This window comes from Trichoplusia ni, chromosome 2 (assembly GCF_003590095.1).
Source record: "Trichoplusia ni isolate ovarian cell line Hi5 chromosome 2, tn1, whole genome shotgun sequence".
Taxonomy (NCBI): domain Eukaryota; kingdom Metazoa; phylum Arthropoda; class Insecta; order Lepidoptera; family Noctuidae; genus Trichoplusia; species Trichoplusia ni.
The window spans coordinates 18,504,701-18,520,916 of NC_039479.1; the positions used below are offsets into that span (position 1 = coordinate 18,504,701).

The 16,216-nt window shown below is 34.6% G+C and overlaps 1 protein-coding gene across 1 annotated transcript in view; it reads left to right on the top strand.

Annotated features, from left to right (window-relative positions):
• The window catches only part of LOC113508529 (CD151 antigen-like), a 145,280-nt gene that overhangs the window by 39,312 nt on the left and 89,752 nt on the right, over positions 1-16,216 (top strand). Inside the window, exon 2 of the mRNA XM_026891630.1 lies at positions 14,569-14,612. The gene's annotated coding sequence lies outside the window, so the exon portion shown is untranslated. The remainder of the gene's footprint in view (positions 1-14,568; positions 14,613-16,216) is intronic.

The window sequence follows — 16,216 nt, forward strand, 5'->3', positions numbered from 1 at the left end:
GAGCCATTTAAAAGTTCTGAAAGATTTTGCTGTCGGGGATTTTCTTATTTTATGATGTCAAAATACAGCAATAAATCAAATATCCGTCCATATCCATACCAATCACTCCATAGCTTTACTAACAGTTACAAAGGGGTGATGCTATATTGAACTCTGAACTTAGTTCTATGAATCGGTAAACCGTTTGCCACAACCAACCGCCGGCTTTTGTATATTGTATTTCAAAGACAATTCGAAATAGATGTTCCATTTAACTTCGAGTTTACCTATCTCCCTCGAAATAACATGAAGACAACCGTCTCGGTTGTAATTACATTTGTTTATTTGTGTTAGCTTCATAACAAGTACCGGCATAGTATATTTATAGCATGCAGCGTGCAAGGAAGTCATCTCGAGTAAACAGAGCGATGCCTGGATATAAGCATAGTTTCCGTAACATACAGCGCGTTTAACTTGGCGCGTGTGGAAAGAGATAAACGACAGTTTATGCGCAATGCGAGCACGCGCGACTTATGTGTGAGAAAGAGATGGGGATATTTCGTAGGCGTACCAAGTTATATCGGGCGCTCAGTAAAGTGTCTCTTGGTTTGTATCGCCTTGATGATCTTCAGCTCACGCTTGAAGTCGTAGGTGTTGGTGTTCATGTTTCTAAGGATTACGAGTAAGCTCAGTGCTATACTAAATGTTAACGATGATTTAGAAATGTATACGATATGCTTAGGAGAATCTGAAAGCGTTGTCTAGAATGTTCCAAATAATATCATAAGCAACAAAATAAATATTTTGCTATCGTGTTTTGTTTTGTTAGGCTGGAAATTTAAATTAATTTATCGGTGAACGAAATATTTGTCAACTACAGCGCATACGAGTTTTTGTTTATGTCATCCGTCAGCCTAATTATTAAAGGCCTACAGTTTTAACAACACAAACAACAAAAGAAACAAGCTTTCACAAAAAGAGGTATTTATAAAACAGTCTTTGGCTTGCTTCATTTCTCCGGTATCAAAGTAGTATTAAAATATGAATGATATGATACGATGATGGGATACAATCTTCTTAGATTTTTTTATCTGTATCACTGTATGGTAGAGCTGCTATTACCACCTCCCAGCTCCAGCATCAGTTCACACCATACCATCATAACATTGCATGTCACGCTATATACAATATCGACTGGAAACCGGGAAGCGGGCTCAATGTAACTTGCAGGATTTGATTACAGACAAAGCGGCAGGTGAAAATAAATAAAATATTATAAAACGAGTTTAAGGTTTTAACTATTTCATGGCTTTTAGTATTGGTTTTATTCGTAACAATTGATGTATAGGATGATCGTAAATTGCGGAAATATCATTAGAATCCTAACGTCACTGCGAATAAATAGAATCATTTATTTGGCAAATAGTAAATTTCTGCCACTTGCAGATATTCTTTAATCATTACAAAGGCATTTTACAGCTTTTTTACTATGTACTTTCTAGTTAAACTTCTGAACGTTGAAATGAGTAAACAGAAAGGAGTAACGGAATGTAAATTCCGAGCAAATAATGAATTTGGTCGGTAAACCCTCTTAAGAACCACCTGTTAATTTTTAGTGAGAGCCCCATCACAATAACCGTTACCTTCCCGCGTAATGCCGGTGTTAATTAAACATTCAAGTGGAGAGCATCCAGATTTAATCAGGATCACGAGATTTTTTTTGAGGTTTGTATAAAACCATGTTGGTACAGTAATCTTAATGCAATTACACTCTTAGATAATGCGTTTTATGTAGCAAAACAACGAAACGTTTTTATTTTTGTATTCCAAAGAGGCGTTCAAATTATTGAACAATTCTATAAAATATTATGCATGGATGTGGATGGATATAGGGGAAGAGGACGACCAAAGAAACGATGGATGGATTGTGTGAAAGACGATATGGCTGTAAAGAGTGTTTCTTGTGAGATGACGGCCGATAGGAAGGTATGGAAGAAGATGACATGTTGCGCCGACCCCAAATAAAATAATTGGGATAAGGGCAGGGGAATGATGAATGATGATTATAAACATCCTATTTAATAATTTATTATAGTTTTCTAACATGATTTTTGGGACTCAAAGTAATATAGTGCGTTTACAGATTCTCTAAAAACTAGTCCAAAAATAAAAGAGATACTTAAGTAGTCCTCAAAGATTACAGTTCTAAACTTACCGTGGTGTCTTTTTTACAGTGCAAGCCAAAAAAATCCAGAACGAGTATATCCCTACCGTAAACTTCAGTTTCTCATAGTTTTTTATATAATAAGAAAGTAGAAGTACTTGAGGAGTTCGCTGGGGATCCTTAAGACACTTGACAATGTCTATGCGAGTCGTAATGTGCACTTGAAACCGTTCGAAGTGACCCTGATTGTTAAGGGGAAGTGCTTTAGTTCAGTCGGGACGGAGATGCGCCGGCTCACGATGGCCTTTTTATGACGGGTCCGTGAGACGACCCCTTAAGTAGGTAACTATTTTAGAATTTGACAGCAAGGAGTATCTGTTATATTTTGTTCTTTTTTTAGATTTCTTAAGTTTTATTTCATTCCAGATTTTATGTCAGTGTTTTAAGTTTTACTGGATATTTTGTAATGATAAAATTCTCCGTGAATCTTACAACAAAATCAATAAAAAAATGGCGTTCAGACTCTTATTAACATGAATTTTACATCGAAATAAATATACCACCTACCTTTGATAACAATTGAACACTATGTCGAAAAAGAACACTACATTTTAATTACAAACTTCGTTTAATAAGCAAAGTATTGGCATCATTGAGAGATGTTAAGCATCCGCCGAAGTCAAGAAATAGTTAACCACAAACAGGCTTATCATGCTATCAAGGAACTCAGGATTGTTTGTCTAAGCCCTGTCATTAAACCCTTGTATCTTCACTAAACTTAGTTTGAAACACCTTAAGATAGTTTTATCAGCTTTAAGTTCAGCACGATGCTTTAAAATTTCTATGTACCTACTGTTGATACTTAAATTAAGGTATTAGTTCAGTGAAATAGAAGAAATCCCACAAAACAGAAGGCAGAACTCAGAGCGATATAATTTATGAATATTAAAGTTATTCAATTCACATCGGTTTCAAAGTTTTCTTTTTTCTGTAAGTGCAAGACTATAACCAAATAAGTTCTCCATACATTACCAGATCAATTCTCTTTCATCTTCTTCAGGATCATGATCATCTCAGCCTATCGCCGTCCACTGCTGAACGTAGGCCTCCCCCAATCTTATCTTCTTCAGGATACGTTTTAAATTTTACTAACAAAATGTTACATCGTTTTTAGACACAATTACTTATCTCCAACATTTTCGAGTGTATTCAGTTACGGCGGCACTATGTCAGAATTTTGCTGCATAGAAATCTGACATCGTATATTTCATGCGGCAGGCAAGAACGGCCCAATTTCACTGCTGTACTGGACTTTCCTGCCACGTTTGCAATTCATCCATAAATTGCAGATGAAAAAAAAATCCTTTATCCTTGGCATAACGATACTTCCTACATTTATTGTAGGTATAAGTAGTTGAACTTATAAATAATTTAACTCAAGTACACAATTATGTAAACAATGACTAATATAAACTCACTTGATTTATAGTAGTGTTTTCTGTAAGGCGCATTTTGTATAACATTCAGAGCACGAACTCTTATGGCCTGGCCTTGCTCAATCACTGCGATAACAGCCACTGAACTATTAACAACCAGAATACAAAGATACCAACAACTCCCCCAACGATCCCCTAAAGTTTGAAGAAACTAATGGCTGAGGGAGGTGTGGCAGGTCATTTTATAGTGGTCTATTTTCAAAGGGCTTTACGATGTTATGGTTTAACTCTTTGCGGGCTGCCGGCTGGTGAGAAACATTCGCTGTTTTGATGAAAATATTTCGAGAGCTTTAATTATGGACTACTTGAATAAGTGTTGAAACAACGTCTTCGGTTCGTATAAGAACTTCGAACAATTAATTTACTCAATTAACTTTTCCTACATTTACTTCCAGTTCTTATACCTATGCCTATTGTTTTTTGGAAAAGGTCAAAGGTCACGCATGCCTTAATCTTCTTTGAGTATGAATTATGTAATGAGTCTAGACGTCTAGTATCCTAAACATACATATTTGTGTAATTATTGATTGAGTAACGGTTTAATCACGCGTATTTACTGGGATAGCCAACTAGCTTTTGAATACTTTGTGACTACTTAAAACCGACGTCAGAAACGAATACTGTTAAAAATAGAAAGAACAAAACATAGATAAATTAAACTACGTAATATTATAGTAGCTACCATAACTACCAAGATTAGAAGATTAATGATTAATGGAATTACTGTTTAAAAAAATGTTGCCTATTCGGTAACTATTTACAAAACGTAATCTTGTATAAGCGCTTGATAACAATGTATGGTGAATCCTAATCCGAGTGTTTGCCATTCGATTTTATTTTTATCCAAACGTTTTTTGTAAACATACCTTTTTGACTATCAAAAACATTCAGGAGCTTGTACAGACAACCACATCCAATAAAAAAATAAAGTCCTAAAAGCAACTTTATTCCTTTGAAAAAGAGACGCTTTATGTTTTACAAATATTCGGTAGATTGTTCTCCCACATGAACGTACGTTCTAAGATTAGGCAGGAACCAACCAAATGTCTTATCTCCATACATTTTGCAAATCTTCGCCGATAATTCTCCAAGTACAAAGGGTTCATTGTTCAGTATTGTGAACGTGGAAACTATTCAGAGAGCATACCTACCATCTTCATGTAAATCAGGTATCATGTGTAAGAGGTATGCCGCTACGCGCTGTATATTGCCATCTTGCTTCCACAACGGGTATAGTCCTCGTTTTACGTATCGTGGTAGGCCCCCATTTCTGTGTGAATGCCTTTCTTCTCCGATACGGAATCCACTCAGCATTGATTAATTTGCGATATTTAAAGCGAAAAGAAACTGCTTTTTTGTTCCTGGCAGTCGTGATTTTTAGATTTTTCTTTGCGTAGAATTTAGAGTTAAACCTGGATTTTATAATGAAGATGCTGTTATAAGGGCGTTTTTTGTTTGTATAGTGCTAGTTTTGTAGATACATAATAATTGAAAAATAATATTATGTGTAGTAATGTTTGTGAGGTAATGCAATATCCCACTGCCCTATCATCATAAGTTTTTGATTTTGTAAGAAGAAATCAGATTCTCTGTCCATATTTTTTTAATTTTTCTAACCGGAGGCTACTATATCCTTATACCCTTTGTAATATTACAAAAATATTAAACTGTTTTAAGGGTTCCGTACCCAAAGGCTAAAAACGCAACTCTATTATATTATTGAAGTACCGTTGTCTATCCTCTTGTCCAACCACTGAATTTAAAGAACCGTGATAATAATAATAATACTACTTACTACTAAAAAATTGTCAGATTGTTGCTATTATAACAAAAAACAACAAAAATCTAATTTGAGCAAGAATTGGTAAGGTCATAAATCTACGTCTCTAATACTACTAATAACGTCTCTAGTCATCAATATCTTTTTCTAGACCCTGTTCGTACAGAAAATACATATTGTCCAAGTGTGTGTATTTATGTGCAATAAATTATAAATAAATAAAATCAGTACCGCTAGTCTGACTCATAATTAACTGGTTTTTAAGTAACGGCTAACCAAACGCTGTTATAATATGTCACCGCCAACACCCATATTATATAATTAATCTGTCGTACATTCAAGCTTTCCCGTATTGTATGTATTTAAAGTGCAAATTAGGGTACTATGTTACATATAGTATAACTAATTTTATGTAAACCAAATAAATCTCTTGAAATTAGTTTAAAAATGGATTTACAGAGTTTGTAACCCAAATATTGACTGCGACGTGTTATTTTAACTTGATTTTAAGTGTTGTTTAAGTCAAAGGATAGTAAATAAACCCACTTACACTTACTTTAGTACGTAGCTACGTATACAAAAAGTATTCCTTTTTAACTAAGATTGGCGTTTTAAGTTTTAAGTGTCTGTCTATATTGTCTGTGTCTGTGGTATCATAGGTCCTGAACTGACCTTTTTTGGAGTGTTTTTAGACAAGTTTGATATAAATCTTAGTCTATCACAAAGTTCACTATTGTCATACTCATTCAATAAATAATAACCGTTGTGCAACGTCTCCCGCGTTTGTTCGCTACGTAACAATTTATCACGCACACAAAATGTGTTCTTAAGATAAATCTTGAATCTCATCCTAGTACATACCGCGCCCTACATATTGTTAATTAATAAGTTTCCCAAGATAAATTAGTTCACCAATATTCTACAGCTACGCAATATTTGGATATTCGTCAGTGTTTCAAGTTACCATTACATATATCGTGGTACAGGGTACTACTAAGAGCATCGTGGTACAAGGTGCTACATGTACAATAACCCACTTGATTACATTATAATTATCTTGAGGATAATTCGAACAATGTCTGGAGTACGGGCAGGTGTTTTCCTCTGTCAACATTAGAACGTATCTGGGAAATGCTCGTAATTATTTTGTTCTATCAAAATATAGTCATCTGTTTTACAAGGTTTTAATAAAATATGCAATTGCAAAAAAAATTACACTAAAATTGGCTACTAAATTGGTTTTTGTAGCATTTATATAATAGGACCATTAATCACCATAGTGTCTATAAAATGTAAAAGGACTTTACATTGCAGAAACTTATATCCACGTTCTTAGCTCAAATAAGTTTGTAAATAAATAAGAGCGTGATATCTTATTTTTCTTCTACGTATTTAAACAAATAAATACAGTTGAAAAAAGTTAATAAACACCACACACATACATTCGCATAAATAATAAATTAATACATGCGCCATTGCACGCACGTTGAATGGAAAAATAAAGCCGTACTTAATACAAAAGATTATAATACAGCTTTACAGTCCATTGTAATACCAACACAGAATAAATATCACGAAAAGCTCGTTCGTGCAAAAATCTAAAGTTTCAAAATTACGCCCTTAATAATGGTACTTAATTAACTTTTTCAGGAATCCACAGCTCCCCGGACAACCGACCTTATTAATTTCACTTTCGCTCTCGGAACTCTCCAAAGAAATATTTTATAATATAAAATAAAATTACCCCTTCCGATGTGTCGAAATGTTTATTCTCATTAATATTCACGGCTCGGAGTGCTTAAACTTCTACAGCGTTACAATTTGAGGGCCATTTATTAATAATGAAGTTTAATGGTGGTCAATATTTGATTTTCTTCGTAAAAGATACCTTTTGAACGGCTGAGTGGCACGGAAAGGATATATATTTTGTTTGTGGTCTCCCTTCACGGCGGCTAGCGTTGGGTTATATTGAAAAGGGTCTGGCCGTCGGCCGTAGGGCTGCCAATATTGTTTAAGGCAATTAAATTAATTTTAGAATGAAAGAAAAAAGCTGCGATCATATGAGAAACGTTTCATAGTATTAGCATTTCTCTTATCATGAACATTGTTTTATTTTGTCTTCCTATTAATAATTTCAGTACAGTTATTTAAATTTATAGTACAAATGAGTTGAACACGAATTTCAGTGAAACACAAAACACACAAATTAGACAACCCTTACCGGATCATACATGACTTTTAATTAGACTTAAGTAAAACTTTAATCGGGAATGTTGTTTTGGGTATAGTTATTTTAAAAAAACGCTAATGGAAGTGCTGGCCGGTAATTATTTTCAGTTTAAAGACTGATCAATACTTTTTTTACATTCGAATTTCATTAATCGACGTACAACCTCGTTGATTCGCTCGCAGGCTCCAATTAGCTGTCGGTAACGAAAAAATACAACAGACATTTATCACGTTTTTTGCTTTTTCAAGTGCTGTTAAAATACCGAAAATACAGACGAACAAGTGCGAGAAGTTTTTAAGTGTATTACGTTAAACTAGAAACTCTATTCAAATGTTTACTAACAGTGCCAGTAGAACTCGAGACTTGTGTGGGACAAGTTTCTTCAGAAACTTTGCTTTCTATCCAACTAGTTATTTGTATTACGTAAAGTTTTTTTTTCTCATAAAATCCTAAACCCTAACCATTGGTTTAGGTACTTAAAAAGGGAAAGAATCTAAGTAGGCACGTCTTAAAAAAACTAAAATGCAACTATAGACCCAGATACCTATAACATATTTTTTTTTATCAAATCAAACACCAATTAATTATTTTAGATTGAAATCAACATAAATAAACTTACAACAAAAGTTTCACGTTTAATATATTTTCCAGTTTTCTTCTCAGAGAAAAGCGGCTTAAATAAACAATGCTACTTGGCATGCTTTTGTTTCGCATTTGCAACAAATCTCTGAATCTGCTTCGAATGAATAAACGTATCTAGAGGAAACCCAGGTGTTTTTTAGGGTTGTAACTCATCCCGTACAATTCAAGCTATATTTTCGTCTTTTTACAAAATTCTTCTGAAACGGCTGGATCGATTTCTATGTTATTTTTTGTGTATATTTCATAGAGTTCTTTCTTTAATAAAAATAATATAACAGCTTTTGGTGGGTCAGCTGGCTATAAGTGAAACGTTTTTTTCATTCATGCTCAGTAAAACATTATTAATTTAAACAATCGACGCTCATCGTATTCTAATCACTATTTAATCAGCGTTCCCCACAAAACGCTCATCCAACCCTATTAAAATTTCGCTAACGCACCAACTTTCAACCGACGATTTTCGGGCTTGTATTAAAATATGGTTACTCAATATTTGCCACAAAAAATACCCGCAAAAAATACGGTTCAATAGTTTATCACGCTGTTTGGTTCACTGATAACCTACATTTATAACAGCCCCGCCGGCACCTCACTACAAACCGTACGCATAAACAAACAATTCATTTAATCCGTAATATATTCGTGTCACAAACTCAACCATATTTTGAGCTGAAGAAAAATTAAGAAGACGAGAATATGCAGAGACAAATGTTCAAGCTCTTGGTAACGCAATAAATTATTAAGAGTGCTATTGTATTTTATATTTCTGAGAGCTCACTATGATAGCTTCAAGTTACAATGCTGGCGGAGTGGAAGTGAGACACAGCTATACGCAATGTCACGCCATCTTACTTGCCCGTTGGCAACAGCTCTACGTATAGGACTCATTGTACAGGCAGGGATGTTTCACCTAAGGCTATGACATTGTTATAAAAACAAAAGCACGCGATTTTATGTCGCTCGTTCTTTCTCCCGGCGTTGCTTGAGATTTAATAAAAATCTGTTTGACCCTGTAATATTGATGGCGGGTAATAAACTTAAACTTTGATAATAACAGACTTTGTAAGACTCTTCAAAGTTAATAAATTGTTGGTAATTTTCTTTTATCTAATAATTGCTCATATCAAATAGGTTTTTTAACTCTAATATTCAAAAATATAAACTTCAAATTTTAGTTTTATAGTTGATTAAACAATTATTTAATTTTATTATAAAAAACAACTATTAATTTAATAATCAACTAGTTTTGGCCCCAGCCAGAGGCATTAAATTATATGTTGTTTTAATTTTATTTCATCGACTATCTTCACAGACTTCTTTTCCCTCTACTACACCTCTTGTTTGTCATGTAGAGATTGCCTCTGACAGAAACTCAATTAATTAATAATCAATGAACTTAGTTTATGTAATACTTGTAATACTATTTTTACAAATAATAAATTTTATTTTAATTTTCTTTTAAACACTTATGTCATAACACCAATACACTTAAGAAGTTTCTTAATAAGATTAACATTCTTCATAAATTTTCTCGAAAAGATAATCGACTGTTCTAAGTAACTCAATTACCGGGTAACATTATATCCAACGGTAACTGACTCCTAATAATGGAGTTAATAGAACTATTCTATCACAATTTAATCGGAATCCAAGTCGTGTTAAGATAATTAATTAATCAACATCTTTGATACTACTAATTATCGAGATAATAGGATATTAAGCATCAGTCTGTTTATTAGCCCACTGAAATATAAAACATATTAGTTAAATGTTACGCTTTTTATAACAATTGGTCTGCATGGATAGCCGAGTAGTATGGGTATATGGTCATCACGCCAAACCTGCTGTACGCGACGTGTCGCGGGTTTGATACCCGCGTAAGATGCGTGTCTTTTAAGTGTGACTCATATTTGTGAAACGCGATACAAGGAATAAATTTCTTAGTACCAGGATCGATTATTTTTGTTAATTACTATAACCGACTAAGTGCGTCTTGACTTGTCTCACCTGAGGTTAATTAAAGTAAGTTTAAGGAAAAATAATTTTCAAAACCTTGGTTCTATCATATTTATAATTGTGCTTACTGATTATTGATTAGATACAGCCTGGTAACAGACCAGAGAAAGAGACACAGTCCCCTTTTGAACCACACAAAATCAAATCCAAGTTTGGGATCGGAAGCCAATGACATAGCTATTGAGCACAAAATTTATTTTCTTGATGTCAATGTTCTCATGAGTCTGTGGTTACGTAAACAAATACGAATTACATTTCCGTTTGTCAATCTATTTCATGATTCATTTGACGGACGCTTAGATATTTGAGCCATCAACCTTAGTATCGTCAACCGTCCACTTTTAGGCGAAACTACTTGACTGAGAGTTCTGTTAAAAAAAAACCCTCAGATTCACAAAATTTTAAATTCAATATATAAAAAACTAGCTGTTGCCCGCGACATCGTCCCCATGGGTAGAAGATATAAGTTAGGATTTATACCTGCCCTGTTTTTTTCTCATTTTCCATTGTACCTTCGCTCCTATTAGTCGCTCGCTTCCTCGATTAATGGTCTATTCAACACATAAAGAATTTTTCAATTAGGACCAGTAGTTTTTGAGATTAGCGCGTTCAAACAAACAATCAAACAAACAAACTCTTCAGCTTTATATATTAGTATAGATGAAAACCTCTTAGCAACTTCACTGATAAAAAATATGCTAATACAAAAAAAATGCATTTATTTTGAAGTTTCTTTCTCATCTCATATAAGCAAGTAGCCTACATTTTATAGCACAGAGTGTTAAGTGACGCGCTTGGCGACGTGCCAGCTAATAAATTGTCGCTAAACTGTGACTTTATTGCGTTATGCGTTGTTGTGATAAATGGTCACCTAGACGTGCTAACTTATTACCTTGATAGAGATAGATCATGTGCACGTTATCTGATTTTCGGTTCGAGGGAAAGCGTATGTAGCGCTGTCCTGCTTGCACAATGTTTACAGACTTACTTTATTATAATATTAAAAAAATGTACGACTAAGATGTTTCAATACTCTCACTTGACAATAGGATTTACATTTCCCATTTTCCCATCAATAAATTGATAATCAAACGAAGCTAAGAACTCTCTTGACTGTCATCAATATTCTATTACAGTGGACTTTTATTTAATTCCATACTCGAGAACACAATTTTTATCCAACATATTTAAGAATATTAGCACATAACTTACCTTGAATGCAAAACAAATTGAATTGAAATCGCTTAAGCCCATTCGGAAGCTATGATGCCACAGACTGACCGAGAAACAGACACATTTTACACCACTCTTTTTGTTGCGTCGGTGGTTAGAGGTGGTGCGTTGCATTTTTAAATGTGCTTGCATCTGTCAAATATGCTTAGCGTGTGAAAGAAATGGCGCTCTACCATGTTGATAGAGACAGACCATGTCCTGTTAACTCGCTATACTCGCTTCCGCAAATGCAAGTCTTCAAGGGCTTTGGTAGGTCTCTGTTATCGCGATTTCACTCAGATATAATATATTCCCAGATGTCGTATTAAATCTGCCGGTTTTGTTAGGTCTGGGATTCCCAAAGGTACACTCCATTATAGAAAATATCTTCCTATTTGTAGCATTATAGAAATGGTAAAATATTTCAGTTGGTTTTAGAGACATTATTTTATGCCTTCGATGAAATTTGCACCTTGGATGTTATCTCATAGAATTTATTTTTTCATGTAACCAATTTTGTTTAGGTTCACATATATTCAATATATTAGCTGCTAAAATACAATTTGAAATTGTAAACCATATTTCTCCGCTCTGCCGTAAACTAAGGATAAAGGAACATCGTAGCGGGGGGCGCACGAAGAGATTCCAATATAATCTAAGTCCCAGGTATTGTTATAAAAAATAAATCGACAGCGGTAACACGAATCTAACAAAAAGCAAACGGATCGGACGATGTTCACTATACGTCTCGATATCTCTCTTCTTCTAGTCTAGTCTATTGTATAAAATTCCCATGTCACGATGTTAGTAACCGTACTCCTCCGACACGGCTTAACCGATTTTTACCAATTTTTATATGCGTATTCAGTAGGTCTGAGAATCGACTAACATCTATTTTTCATTCCCCATAAGTATTGAGCTCACACTAAAAAAAAATACTTTATTTTTTTAACGAAATTTTTTGATTTTATTTTTTTATAATGTGGCATTAAAAATACATACAACTAGAAATAGTTTATTAGGCAAAACAACGTTTGCTGGGTCAGCTAGTATTATTTAAAATATTATTTAAAATTTCGTTCGTAAAATTCAAAATAAGAATAAATTATTTTTCTGATCAAAATATTTGTTACATCTAATATAGGGTAACATTTTAAAGTGTAAAATTGTAGGTAAAATTACCGCTGACAACCAAATACATAAGATTATTTCACAGAGTCTTATTTAAAATTGAAACACAACCCAATCTTTACGTCACATTTTTATCGAATTTAGTTTTTTGCGAAATCTACTACTTACCGTCTGCATAGCGTTGATCAATCTTACTTATCTTTATGTCCTTTCGTTTTCCCGCTTTTAATGTCCGTTCAATCAGGTGAGTTTGTGGCCGAGAAAATAAAGTGCAGCTGCTACTTATCACGCCGACCACACGTTGCACGACGACCGTATAACTAAAACTACGTTGGTGGAAAATGGGAAATATTTCCACCGCCACTATATCGTACAAGGAGGATTTAGTCTGCCACAAGTTCTTAGGTATCCCTTGCAATGACACGGCCGTTTTGCTAAGAATACATAATAGGTAAATGTACACGCTCAATAAGGGAACTGTCACTTTAGTAGGTCCTCACATTAATTCATGTTAACGAGGGTTGTTAAAAGCAGTTGCTGCAAGCTAAATGTAGTAAAAACGTAATACGGTACTAGCCAATTCAGAGAAACATTCATTGAAAGTAGTATCGCCATAGATGGAATGGCTTCCTCTAGAGAAAACGCAGATATAGCAATCGGGGAACTTACCACACAACATCTTAAAGGAAAAAATACAGGTGTGGGAGAGAGAAGCCACTCTACACCGTGTATATCCGTCTCGCTTCCACAGCTGCAAGTCTTACTTTAGAGGCATTGGTAGGCAACGTACCCCGTTGTGTGTACTCTAGTGTATTTGCGCTCGTACAATGGAACACAAACATCGCTTTTACAATCTTCGAACCGATACGAAATCTCTTTTTCAAACTGTTGAAATATTGTTTGTGTGAAAGAGATAAAACCCATCAAGCTGAATTCAATAGGAAGCTGCAATGACAGCGGAGTTTTATTAAATTTTAGTTCTAAAGTGTGCACGTGCTTAATTTTCATGTTTTGAACGCTGTTGTTGTGTAATAATAGGGATACTGTCATTTTAGCGGCATGTTTTGAAAATCAAACGTTCAAAATGGCCAATCAAAAATGCTATTCTTTGCTTCAAATATCATAACTTTCTCCTAAAAAAAAGTGACTCCCGCACTAAGGAATAAACTTCAGAAATATTCAATTTCCACAAAGCCACCCAGACAAGCATAAGTGGATAACACAGACGCTCGTACTACGCGGAGATGGAGCCCACAACACTTTTAATTGACACCGGTCTCTATCCAACAGTATAGTTTTATACGGCCCTCGCATGTAACAACTTACTAATCCATTACCATCGGACCTATTGAATCTACATATAATCTGTTATTGCCAAGATTTAACGGGCAATAAACTGCAAAATATTGCTGAAAAACATAAACATTACGTCTGATTTGTGACAAGGAAAGTGAAATTGAAGCGGCCAGGCTATTAACATCGACCCGAGAATGGCCTAACTTTATAAGTTATTGTAACAACTCGGAAAATTAGTTATCAAACGTTATGTCGAAGTGGCCATCAACCACTTCCCTGTAATTAAAGTTCGGAACTCGTGTGTATTTTGCACACGTGCGTTATTTGTTCAATAGTTCGAAGTTAGATGGTAACAGTGTACTTTGCACAAGTCAAAATATTCATCTCATGCTACTGAACCGTAATTCATTCCAAGTTTCCCAGAATTAAATGGTAGCTACAGATTAACAGAAATCCAATTTTCAATTCCCAGAAACTGAAACTTGACCAGATCAAATTAATCCAAACTCCCAAGAAACATGTTATTACGAAATACTAGCTGCATAAAAAAATATCCACTGAATCTGCTTCGCAATCGCAATATTGCCAAAGCAAAACAGTATAAAAGTATATTTTGTTTCAGAACCTGACCCCAGATAGCGGGCATTCACGTGAAAGAGGAAAAAGGTAAGATTTATCCTATGAAAACATAAATGTCGAAGGGTCAACACTACTTAACACGTAAACCGTAAAAATAGACGGATTAGAGCCAAGCATCGACTTCAATTCTGAGTGCCATTTCTGTTCTCCTAAATATATAATAATACCATCGTACAAATGTCCCACGGGACACAGGCCTATATAGGGAAAATGTGAGCATTGATCTTCTCGCTTGCTCACTACGGGTTTGGTATTTTTAGAATTCATTGGAATCCAGGTTGTGTCTCAAAATTTAAAAAATATAGCTACATATTAAAAAAAACTTTGGTGCTTGCGTTCGTTGGGATTGAACCTGAAGTTCGAAAACAAATCCATATAAATAGCCGCAAAGCATTAAATTATTATGCGACTAACAACCAGAGAAAGTAAAATACTCGTAAGAAAATTACTATAGGACGATGCCGCGAGCAGTACTTACCTTAAGTAAAATAATATGTGAAGAGTTTAAATGCATCATCGCCACTAATTTCTTCAAATGACCATAACATGTCTTTAGTCAGACTATAACCGCTCCCCTTTAACCCACGGCTCAACAACCATTCATATCAAAACAAAGTCAACCGAGGTAATGACCACAAGATCCTATCACAGCATGAAGACGTGCTTCATAAATACACATATTACTCATACTTACATATTATGTAGATACAAAAAGCCTTCATTAAGACATTACATGACAAACACGTATACGGAACATGACAATTTAATTATAATCGATATCATCAGTATACGAAGCATGTATCGAGATCTAAAAAGGTTTTCTCTAACTGGTTCTTGCCGACCAGTTGAATGAACAAAAACGACTTAACTACAGGTACAGCGGTAGATACGGCTAATAACAGAACAGGTACCGTCGTCTTATAAATGAGGCTACAAAGCTTTGACAATTCAGTCTTCAGTCTTTACCTAGTATATTGCGAATATCTACGGAACGTAGCATTACCAATTAAGTGTCAAGACAATTTACTAAGCCATCTATTATTTTACCTATGTCAATATGTATTTAAAAAAAGAGTAATGCCGCTAGTTCCATAATCGGTTAAACTTAAAAGGACTGTGTGCCACGAGACCGACACCACCTTAATTAAATAACCCTGTGTAAAAACCTTCATTGGCCACCATTTATTCTAAACAATCAAAAGCTTTGTCTTTGTTAAAAATACGTATATTTCAATTTAGTTCTGCCACACAAAGGGTACTTTTATCCAAAAACACTCGCACAAAAGCTGATAAATAAATTACATTGGATTGCTTAAAAAGACCTCCTAACTTGCGGGCCAGTAAAACGTTTAATAAAAGTTTAACGCTGCAGTGGGGTATTGTAAAAAAGTTCTGTTTTCTGGTAAAAAAACGATGACTTATAATCCCCCCTGGCGAAACGAGAAAATTCGAAAAGTTGAAAAATTGCTGAGGATATTAATATAAAGTAGAGTGTTAACGGCGTTTGGTGGGTCAATTAAGACGGTGCCATTGTGGAAAGTGCAGAGGTTTTGAGCAAAAAATCTTCGGCAAAAAATACAAACTCCCCACTAATTAGTTCAAAAAAATTAAGAGGGGTAAAATTAAATGAT